A 12,734-nucleotide genomic window follows, 5' to 3' on the forward strand; every position below is an offset into this window, starting at 1 on the left:
ATCGAGATTCTTCTGCATCATGGCCCCACCAGCACTGGAAAACATAGATCTGGCACCTGGATCCTGCCAATTTTTAACAGCAACCCCTCAAATTCTACTGTCTAAATAGAAAAAGAAATGTAGCAGCTCCTAGTGCACCAAAAAAATTCAGATCCTGTTGCAAAGTGATGCAGCCGCATCCCAAAAATGTTGATCGAGCATCTGAATCCAGCTCGATTCTACCAAATGTTGCCTTAAGCCAAAACAAAGTGTACCAGCAAAAGAGACAACACATGTAGCATCTCCTGTTTAACCAGAAAAATCCAGATTCCAGTCCACTGAGACTTTCAAAGCAGCCTAGTAGATTTAGATACACATTTTACATTAATTTATGCTTAAAATTAATAAAATATGTGTTTAAATCACATGGGGTGTTTGGGAAATCACAATGGAAAGATGGTCATCTAAACCTACCTATTATGTGATCATCCACATCTGCTAGACCAGTTCCACTGCCAAATTTCAATGTTATGGTATTACTGGTTGTTGGATGGTGTCTAGAAAGATCCCGATGTCAGATTAAGTTTGTTGTGGTTTCAGTGAAACAACACATTGGATAAAGACTTATCAGATGTAGAAATATTGCTCCCTTCACTGTTTATCTAGGTGAAAAATGGGATAGACCATGTGGGATCCACATCCATATTTGGATCTTTCACGTGATCGTGTTCCAGGATATATCAAGGTATAACAGTCTGTGCTCTTATGTTCACTCCTTTTACAAGATTATGATAAATTTTGTACAAAGTATGCCTTGTGAGGTATCATTTGAAAACTTATAACTGGCTGACCATTATTGTCCTGGTAAAATATGTATGGCAACATTGTGTGTAAAGTTATAAGATTCCACTGTATGATATTACTAAAACATGTTCCAAATCTGGGGAGCAGTCACAAACCAGTTCGTCAGAGACAAAAGGCTAGCCAACGCTTCAGCCAGGTGTCAACAAAATCAAATGGACCATCACCTAGTTAAGTGACCCTTCTTTGTCAGGAAGTGGATGTGGGCAAAAATCGACAAGAAACAGCTGGGGGTTCTCGTCTACACAGACTTTGTCTCCTGAACGTCAGATGGAGATGATTCTCAAAGATGAGAAAGAACTATAAGAAGAGAGATGCCTCAAATTATCTTTCCCTTTCTCTCTACTCACAGCATTGACAACACCTGAAGAACAACAGAAGCAGCATTGGACTGGGAGAAGGATCCTGACCTAAAGAATTCAGCCAGTAAGATTGCTAAGACATGTGGTGAGAGAAGCTTTTTCTTTGAATCTACTTAGCTTGTTAAGTTAGAAATTAGTTGCAATTTAGTTTTATTTTTTGTAACCAATTCTGACTCTTATGCCTCATTACTTGTAGTCACTTAACATTTATCTTTCTGTAGATAAGAAATTTGTTTTATTGTATTACCTAAACCATTGTGTTTGGATTCAAGCATTTGGGAAGCTCCATTTGGGATAACAGGATTTGTGCATATTATTTTCTATTAATAACATGACAGACTTTATATGAACTTGTATTTTCCAGGAGAGAGCTGGGCAGCACATGACATACATTTCTGGGGGAAAAGTCTGGGACTGGGAATTTGCTGGTGTTACTCTGTAGTATAATTCAAGGATGGCTGGCTATAGCACTCTGTAGGGGCAAGGTTGCAGAAGATTGGCAAGGAGCTAAGTGGCGGACCGCGTATGTGACTGAATGTAAGCGGAGGATGCAGGCAGTTCAATTAACTTTGTCTGACAAACCCTGCCAAAATATATCTTTGCATAGTTCCGCATATTTTTTGCCTGTAAACAAGTCAGTTTATATAACAAGCGTAAATCATGAATATACCAATGTAACCAGCTGTTTACCCCATGTAACCTCGAGATAAGCACGGAGAATATAACACCACAGAGGACTCTCCCCCAGCAGAGTCCTGCCTGGTCAGCTGTCCTGAATGGCCAGAGTCCCCTATAGCCCTCCCCACGCCCTAGGGACTCCCCGCGCAGATTAGAGCGTAAATTCTTCCTTCAATAAAGCGTAGCTTGCTATTATCAGGCCTGAGTGTCATCCTTTCTCTGGTATCTCCCCCGCCCTTGTGGGCACACACTCATACAATACAACTGGAAGTAACTTGGGGTGCTGGAAGCTGGCACCAAGTTGGAGAATTGAGGGGACACAGCTGTCCATCAGTTCAGATTGCACCCAGGGTAATGTCACACAGGGATCCAAATTTCATAATGGATTAGGAGCAGCTACACTTTTGGTCTCCACTTATGCAGTAGAGTTTAGAGGGTTGTGGCCAAACATTTGCTGGATCATGAATGATTCAGATGTCAGCTATGTCTTTTTAGGTTGCTTTTGCATGGGGATGTGTAAGAACCTGGAATTTGCTGGTCAAAAAAGAGGAGCAACATGTGTTGTCTATTTTGATGGAACAATGTGTTGGCATGGGGCCACAAATAATAGGATCCAGCAGGTGCCGGGTGTAAGACAAGTGTCTTTTACAGTATTATTGAGCAGCGATACATAGACATCTGGATTTTTACAGTGCAGTTAGAGCAGCTATACTCCTGCTGCTGTTAGAATTTTGGGGTTTGGGCTAAAACAACCAACCTAGCAGAAGCCAAGTCCTAAATGCATGTTTTATGGTGCTGTTGCACCACTTAGAAACTAGGTGGTATGAAGTGTTCACCCCACACAAGGTAGAGCAGATTAAATTAGGTTAGTTAACCTGACCAGCTCCACCTGGGGGACAGTCAGAGCTTGACTGAGCTTGGCAGCTCAACTGAGAAGGAACAGGAAGTATGGGGCTGCCATAAAGCCAGGAAGTTGGCAGCAGAAAGGGGCTGCAGTGAAAGTAGCCTGCAGTCTCTTCCTAGAAGGGAGGTGTGTTTGGGGCTACGGAGTTAAGTGGGCTGTCATTGGAGGAAGGAGTTTGAGTTGGTAAGCCTGGAGAGGGGGAACCAGAAGCTGTAGGAAGGATTCCAGGGAAAGAGCAACAGGGTCTGAGAGCAGACTGCAGTTGCTAGATGTAGGGTCCTTGGAGTAGAGAGTGTGTCTGGGATCCCATACCACCCACTGGCGAAGTGGCACAGACCAGGCAGTGGAGCTAAAGACTGCCTTGGATAGTCATCCATTGGGACTTTGATATCCTGGAAGAGCAGAACTGTAGTGACCGGGCTGGAGAGCCTAGTCACAAAGGAGTACCTCAAGTCCCAGGGGGACAGGGGGCATGGTGTGAGGAAAGGGGCATTGGAACAGCCAGAAGGAGGTGCCCTAGTGGTGAGTGGACTCTGTGACACAAGGTCTGGATTTTGTGGTGCATTGGGAGCTATTTTTTGCCTATTGAGACTGTGGAATTGGAGGATTAGGGTTAAAAATCCATTGTCCGGTTACTCGATCTCTGGATTTTTTCCAGTGATATGGAGCCAAGATGCATCAGGGGCCACAGGAATAATCTAAAAGAGGAACGTCTACACGTTTTCTATTTAGACATTAGAATTTGGGGCAAGGGGGCAAACTTTGGCAGGGCCCAGCAGGATCCATGTGCCAGACTTTGGTTTTTGTGACACTCTTGCTCTTGGATGTATCAGGGGCTGGATTTTAAAAAAAAAAAATTGCAGTTGGAGAGGCTAGACTTGTTCTCTATTTTGATCACCTACAGTCTGGGGACTTGAGGCCAAAAACTAGCAGGATCCATCTAGATCTGTGTTTCAATTTTTTCCTTTCAAAGGCAAACTGGTGGCACTCTATGTGCAATTTTTTTGCTTGTATTTGTAGCACTGTCAGACAGCAATCTACATCCTCCCTCAAGACACTTTCAATATATAAATGTTCAAAAAAGTGTACGTTTTCAGATTAACTTCAATTTAACTCTTAGAATTAAGATTTTTTTCCCCATAGTCTCATTCTTCTCAAAAGGGGTTGAGTACTGCTCAATGCAGACCTTACAAACATTTTCTTTGACTCCTCTCTAGATTATTATTGGCAGCCCCATCTCAGCAGAAAAAGTTCATTTTTAAATACTCTCCCTCTCACCTGCCCCCACATGACCAGGGGAAAAACAATCATTGTGGATCCTCTGATCAATGTAAACTTGGAGAACAATCTTAAAGAAAGAAAAGGAGTACTTGTGGCACCTTAAAGACGAACCAATTTATTTGAGCATAAGCTTTCGTGAACTACAGCTCACTTCATCGGATGCATACTGTGGAAAGTACAGAAGATCTTTTTATACACACAAATCATGAAAAAATGGGTGTTTACCACTACAAATGGTTTTCTCTCCCCCCACCCCACTCTCTTCGGTGATCTTCCTGATAACACCATCCTGGCCACTATGGATGTAGACGTCCTCTACACCAACATTCCACACAAAGATGGACTACAAGCCGTCGAGAACACTATCCCCAATAATGTCACGGCTAACCTGGTGGCTGAACTTTGTGACTTTGTCCTTACCCATAACTATTTTACATTTGGGGACAATGTATACCTTCAGGTCAGCGGCACTGCTATGGGTAACCGCATGGCCCCACAGTATGCCAACATTTTTATGGCTGATTTAGAACAACGCTTCCTCAGCTCTCTTCCCCTAATGCCCCTACTCTACTTGCGCTATATTGATGACATCTTCATAATCTGGACCCATGGAAAAGAAGCCCTTGAGGAATTCCACCATGATTTCAACAATTTCCATCCCACCATCAACCTCAGCCTGGTCCAGTCCACACAAGAGATCCACTTCCTGGACACTATAGTGCTAATAAACGATGGTCACATAAACACCACCCTATACCAGAAACCTACTGACCACTATTCCTACCTACATGCCTCCAGTTTTCACCCTGACCACACCACACAATCCATTGTCTACAGCCAAGCTCTGCGATACAACCACATTTGCTCCAACCCCTCAGACAAACACCTACAAGATCTCTATCAAGCATTCTTCCAACTACAATACCCACCTGCGGAAGTGAAGAAACAGATTGATAGAGCCAGAAGAGTTCCCAGAAGTCATCTACTACAGGACAGGCCTAACAAAGAAAATAACAGAACGCCACTAGCCGTCACCTTCAGCCCCCAACTAAAACCCCTCCAACGCATCATTAAGGATCTACAACCTATCCAGAAGGATGACCCAACACTCTCACAAATCTTGGGAGACAGGCCAGTCCTTGCCTGCAGACAGCCCCCCAACCTGAAGCAAATACCAGCAACCACATACCACACAACAGAACCACTAACCCAGGAACCTATCCTTGCAACAAAGCCCGTTGCCAACTGTGCCCACATATCTATTCAGGGGACACCATCACAGGGCCTAATAACATCAGCCACACTATTAGAGGCTCATTCACCTGCACATCCACCAATGTGATATATGCCATCATGTGCCAGCAATGCCCCTCTGCCATGTACATTGGTCAAACTGGACAGTCTCTACGTAAAAGAGTAAATGGACACAAATCAGATGTCAAAAATTATAACATTCATAAACCAGTCGGAGAACACTTTAATCTCTCTGGTCACGCGATTACAGACATGAAAGTTGCGATATTACAACAGAAAAACTTCAAAACCAGACTCCAGCGAGAAACTGTTGAATTGGAATTCATTTGCAAATTGGATACTATTAACTTAGGCTTGAATAGAGACTGGGAGTGGTTAAGTCATTATGCAAGGTAACCTATTTCCCCTTGTTTTTTCCTACCCCCTTCCCCCAGACATTCTTGTTAAACCCTGGATTAGTGCTGGAGATGGCCCACCTTGATTATCATACACATTGTAAGGAGAGTGATCACTTTAGATAAGCTATTACCAACAGGAGAGTGGGTTGGTGGGTGGGGGGGTGGGGAGAAAACCTGGATTTGTGCTGGAAATGGCCCAACTTGATTATCATACACATTGTAAGGAGAGTGATCACTTTAGATAAGCTATTACCAGCAGGAGAGTGGGGTGGGGCGAGAGAAAACCTTTTGTAGTGGTAAACACCCTTTTTTTCATGGTTTGTGTGTATAAAAAGATCTTCTGTACTTTCCACAGTATGCATCTGATGAAGTGAGCTGTAGCTCACGAAAGCTTAGGCTCAAATAAATTGGTTAGTCTCTAAGGTGCCACAAGTACTCCTTTTCTTTTTGCGAATACAGACTAACGTGGCTGTTACTCTGAAACCAATCTTAAAGAAGAATAGAAGAGTACACAGACTCTTTTGGATGCTATATACAAATGTTTCTCTATAGTGAATTAGGGGTGTCTCAGGGAAGGGGATTAATACAATGATTTGAAATCATTTTGGATATAAATATGTAATTTGAAGAAATTATTAAAATGAAAATTGAGGGATTTGTTTGTGTAGATTACAATATCTATGAAAGATAGACAAGATAAGGCACTGGTGCACTAAAAACCATGTCTGAAGGAACAGCCCAAAGATTCTATTCAGAGCAAATTCGTTGTGACAAGCTGCCTGTATTACTGGTTAGACCTCACCACAGATGTTATCTTACAGATAATGACAGTCCATTCTCCGTCTGCTTGCAGGACTGTTTCAGTTCTCCTTAGCATCCTTTAGCCACAGCAGCCTAATGCCTTTCAAGAAAATGTCAGTTACAAGGAGAGGCCCTACTGAGGTGCATTCAGGCATTTTGGGGTCAGGGTGGGGGAAGGGCGGGGTTTCTTGGAGAATCAATTGCAATTTGCTTTGCTTCATATTTTAAAATCAAAATGACCTCCACCATATTTTTTCCTCATCTTCCTTCTCTCTTTTTTAAGAAAGAGAGTTCAGTGCCATCTAGTGGGGGAGGGGATCAAACAGCTCAGTACATGTTCCTGTTCACAGATATCTGTGCTGCTAACTCAATTTATTCAGTGGAGAGAGCTAAGCCTTAGTAGTTCCCATCTTCCTTTGACAATTCTTTGTGCTACTAGCCTGGGCAGCACCTATAATAGGCTGGGGAAAGCAGTGCCTCCCCAGACAGCCCCATGTGGCCCCGCCCATGCTCCATCCCGAGGCCCTCCTGCTGCTAGTTGCTATCTCCCAATACAAATCTTCAATCTAGTAACCAGGACGAGTATACTGCCCAGGAGGTTATGCAATTGCACATTCTGCACTCTACTTTTATGCAAAAGAGGCAGAAGACAAGTAAGCAAGCTGATATCAGGGATTTAGTCAAAAAGCAGCATCCAGAGTATGTCATAGGGTCATTACAGATTCAGCCCAATCTCCTACACCTTCTACATTTACAATGATAACTGGTGTTGATAATGGTGACCCTGAGGCATTGCAAGATCCTGAAGTGCCTTCCGAATCATCAAAGATTAAATTATGTACAATATAGTTTTAGCGTTGTGTCTTTTTAGTGATCTGTGTGTATGCCATGCGCTGCCCATAGCGATATGTAGTGTTATAAGATAACCTACTGTATAGAAAACTTTACATGTATATACCTACCTGCTTCAAGAAACCCAGCCACCCTGCAGTGCGGTAATGCTACTGGATTGTTGAGTACTTGTATACTATTTTATACTTTATTCATTTTATTGTATCCTTATTCTTTGAAAATTGGTATTCCATTGGTAAGTATAACTCTTAGTTAACCGAAAATTTTTGACTAACTGGCACCCCACCTCCCTCATCCCCACAACATGCTGGACTGCAAAGCTTTTACTGTAGATCAAATTTTGCTCTAGTAAACTCATCTAATCCAGATAAATTCTACTAGTGGTAAAGAAATTACTCCAGATTTTCACCAATGTAGATGAGCAAAATTTGACTGATGTTCCCAGGTGATAGATATATCATATTGCACAAATTAGAAACCTATCTATACACACCCACACTGTTTCTCTACATCTGTAGATATATTACATTAAAAAACCCCTATGTTAAGGGTTGCAAAATTAAACACCCAAATTAGGAAATGCCAGAATTAATGCTACCTGTGCTACAGTAATTTACCCCCCATGTGTATGTCTGCACATTATGATAGCTTTTAACTACATGATCACATACAATTTTTTTCTACAGGACTCTTGCCTTTTTCAATGAACAGGATAGATGGCACTCACTTAATGAACAGCTATTCACCACTTCTTTTTATCCTTATCATTCGTTGTGTGGTCGTATGCATTGTTTAATGCACTGTCAAAATCTGGCACTGAATACAGAATTATTCATTTCCTCATGGGCTTCTTTGTGGTCCTGTCAGTGTAGTGTCTTAAATTCATTAATGTTTGTAAAGAACTAACATCAACACCCGTATGTTACGCTGAGGTGGTACTATCCCCATTTTACACATTGGGAATTGAGACACAGAGATTAAAGCCAAAATTCTCAAGTGACAACATATTCTGAGTGTTAAGTTTGAGAAGTCTAGGGCTACATTTTTCAGAGTACTAGCATTTTCTATTTTCAGAGCACAGCTTTCATTGACCTCAGTTGCAGTTGTGAGTGCTCAGCACTTCTGCACATCAGACCCCATGTGCCTCAAGCTGGGTGCCAAGAAAATGAGGAACACACAGAGGCCACATATGAAAACGTTGGTTCATGTGACTTGCCCAGCCTCTCACAGGAACTCTGTGGCAGAGGCAGGGATAGAATCCAGTTCTCCAGGGCAGCATTCAATTGTCTTAACCATGCAACCATCCTTTCTCTTTCTGCAGTTCTCTGCCACATTCCCTACACACCTTCCAACTTCAGCAACCAATGAATCAGGGTCCTACAGACAACAGCATGTATGGTGAGAAGGGATTCCTACTCTTAAAGTTGGGTCTAACACACAGCTATTAAAGCCTGTTAGCAACTCCCACTGAATAATTCATACCTTGCTGTAGCGCATCAATATTTGGTTCATATATCTGGTCTTATACTTGGTCTGCATCTGGTGAAAGGTCATTCTCTACCTCCCCATAGATGAGTGGTTGTTCCTGATGGCTACCGTGACACTATTTTTTTTTTCCAAAGGGACTCTTGGCCACAGATCATATCAACGATATTTCGTGCATTAGTCCATGGAGAAATGGAGCCACAGCCTAAGCTTTACATTTTCTCCTAGGGATGAGCATATCACATCTGCATCATGCCTATGCCAACTCCAAGCTGCCAATTCAATTTGCTGCTGCTGTTGGCAACAAAAGAAAGGCAAGGTTTTCTTGTTTGTTTTTAAATGTAATTCACAGAGGATCATGGAAAAAATCACAGGAGGGACTGAAAGAAAAGCCAGTTAACAAAACCAAAAACTAGCACCTGGCCAGAAAAGCATGTTCTCTAAAAAGTTCCTTAATTCTGAAGCAGGACTTAGAAGACAGGCCTTGATCCTGTAGCCTGATCAATTATTACAATTATAAAATGTATAGCGGTGCAACAGGCACTTGTCTTGAATACTCGGTTCTTTTTCAGGTGGCTTCTTAGTTAATTATGAAGATGAAATTGGTGAAGCATACACAGATGTTATGAGCTTTACTTAATACGAATAATTGAAATCATAGGAAAAATCAATATACGTAAGTATAAGAATAAGATGTACACTAAAGTGGTTTCCTGCATTGTTCATACTTAGTTTTTCACTGTGCATACTTATTTTCCTTTCTTTGTTTCTAAGGGTCTCCATAAAGTTGTAAGTGGAGATCACAGGAAGGCACTGGGTCAGGCTTCCCCTCGTGCCCTAACAATAGGTTGCATAACTAAATCTTTTATACACCTCTTCTTATTTCATCCATGCATGTCTGGGACCATATATGATAAGGTTTCGGCCCCTGCCCATGCGTGCTATTCCAGCTAACCATAGTTAAACTTCCGACCATTGGCGCAACCCATTTGTGTTAATGTATCAATTGTTTTGATATGTGAATGCAGTTAGCAGCATGGCTACCTTATTGCAAAAGTACCCCTAAGGTGCAACCATATGTTTGTTTGTAATTTACCTATTTATCATATAGTGTATTTCTAAACTATCACAAGATACATTTTGCTAACACAGAATACTCATGTTAGCTTATGCCAGTGCCAACTTCTTTTGGACCTCTCTAAGCCTTTAATACTAAAAACCTATAGTCAAGCCTATTTTTAAAACATATATTTGGATTTTTCTAGTTGCTGTTGTAGCTTCAATAACATATTATTATTTCTCTATGGATGGTTAGCAAATAGATTATATTTTACCCAAAACCATATGCCCTCCAAGGTCAGTTTGGGGCCACCAGTCAACAATCCTCATGTATCTTTGTTGGCAGTAGAGTCCCAGCTGAGCAGGTTCTTTCAAAAGTGAAAACAATTTCTATAAGAGCAGGTGACATCAAGGATGAAAAACATTCTATTTAGAAACAAGTCTGCTGCTATCTCCTATGCTTCTGTATTTTGCTCCTTTTTCTTTATTAATAAAGGTATTTGCATAAAAATGCACTCTTTGGCTCTTCAAAGTTCATCTATTCCTGCAGCTTTTTTCCCCCACATGAAGTGGTTGTGATATCACAATTGGTTGCTGTGGAAATTATTAGATCACAAAGAGAGAATTATAATTTTAGGTAGGGAATATGCAGCAGGAAGAGATGAACTCTCACGCAAGGAGACCTAGTTTCTATGCAATTGTCATTGCTTCCTTCTCTTTGTCTCACTCTGTATTATTACTAAGGAAAGAAAATATGTATTTCAACAGAATTGCTACCTAGGACGGCTTTCCAAGTGGTGTCAGCAGCTCTACTTCCTAAACCAACAATGAACTGAGATTGCAACAGTGGTTAGTTTCTTAGACACCATAGTTATTGCCCATTGAAAATTGCAATCTGATACATTATAGTTCTAAAGCTGACATGAAAAATGAGGCATTATAATAACCTATAGCAAGACGTCTCTCTCTTAGATTAGCATTTTCCTACGGCACCTTTCAGACTTTTGAAAGGATGGATCATTTGATTGCCCTGTTCTGTTCATTCCCTTGGAAGCATCTGGCACTGGCCACTGTCAGAAGAGAGAATACTGGACTACTGACCCAGTATGGCCAGTCTTTTGAGATACCCAAGTGTTCTACAATACGTTAGCTACTCATAGTGCAGTGACTGTGAAAGCAAAATCAGCAGTCACCAGGCACAGTGGGGAAATATCTGTTCTCAGTGCCCAGTCTGGATAACTGGGATGGCTACTGGTGTTTTCCGTGGGACCTGAGGGAGGAGATTTTCCCCCGACTCCCCACACCTCCATGTTTATCTTGGTGCTACTACAGCAGCCTCTGTACCCCTCCATATGTTGGGTCAATGTTGGAGATTCTGTGCAACAGCAGATCAATTGTTACTGTGTTACATCCAAACAGTCACAGCATATGGTTGTGTGGGAACCCTTACGGAGCTGAGTTCTACAGGGATGCTGGGTGTGTGCATAACCCCTCGCTGCAGTCTCTAAAAATTCTGTTTCCTCCATCCTCAACGGCACTGAACCACTACTGCTTCAGGCAGGACCCGCTACACCCATGGAGGAAGAAGCAGGATTTGGAGCTCCACAACAGTTGACCCAGGTCTTGGTACTGGGAATCTGTTTTACTGAGAAAACCCCATGTCCTAGTCAATATGCCCTATCCCTGGTTCTCCTTGAAATATTCCAGAGGATCTGCCATAGCAACTCAAGACAAAGGGAGTTCGGTTTAATATCTGCTCAGCAGCAGCAATCCACACCCCACTCCAAATACCACACTGTAGTGTCAGCACTAAAAATAACGAAGCCAAGCCTAGTGTGGGATTGAGCCCAATGCCTTCTGAGTAAGAGGCAAGATGCTGCCAACAGAGCTATACAGACAGCTTTTGTAAGTGTCTAAAGGTTCCAGGAGGGATATTAACTTCTCAGGGGAGTAAATTCTCAGATAGTCTGTGCTATAAAAAAGAAGAGAAAATTATGTAATACAGCAGGGAGAATGGAGAGTTTAATATGTATTGGCAGGTCACCCCTGAGACTGATGATGGCACACTCAAACGGGATGATGGCACACTCAAATGGGTTTATTACTCAAACGGGCTGATGAACGCTCTCAGACTTTTTGTTTGAGAAGTGGTTATCTTCCTGAGGATTTTATTACTGGAACACTTTTTTTAAAACAGTTTGTCAAACACAGTTAGACATGGACAGATGTTTTTCTTCATTTTGGAAACCCTTGATAGATATGCTTTCAGATGAGCTCTGCAAGGGATGATGGGATAGGAGCTGTGAGAGCTTTTATCAGCACAGAGCCAGATATCTCCATTATGTCTTTTTCCTTTCAGTGGATTCTGTCATTTTAATTTTTCCTTTCTTTTCCATTGCAATATTTTGTTCTTGTCAAAATGACAGGCTTTTTTGTTGCTGCTACTTTTAAAAAGTTTTGTTACATATAATATAAAATGCTGGTAAAGTAACAATAATACTCTACATAGGTAAAAGCTCCTTTCATCTGCATATGTCAAAGCATTTTACAAGCCTCAATTATGGCTCACCACTTGTAGCCGACAAGGCCATGTGCAGGTGGAAGCAAGACTTCAGGCTACCTGTTAGACCTGGGTCTGGAAATGAGCCAAGGGTCAATACCAGGGGGTCAGAAGCCAAATGCCAGAGGCAGGAGGTAAACCAGAGATGTAAGCCAGAGACGGAGCCAGGGATCAGTTCCTGAGAGACAGAAGCTGTATACCAGAACTAGATGATCAACCCAGAGCCATAAGCCAGAGGCAAAGCTGAAGATCTAAACCAG

Source organism: Lepidochelys kempii, chromosome 1, assembly GCF_965140265.1.
Source record: "Lepidochelys kempii isolate rLepKem1 chromosome 1, rLepKem1.hap2, whole genome shotgun sequence".
Taxonomy (NCBI): Eukaryota; Metazoa; Chordata; order Testudines; family Cheloniidae; genus Lepidochelys; species Lepidochelys kempii.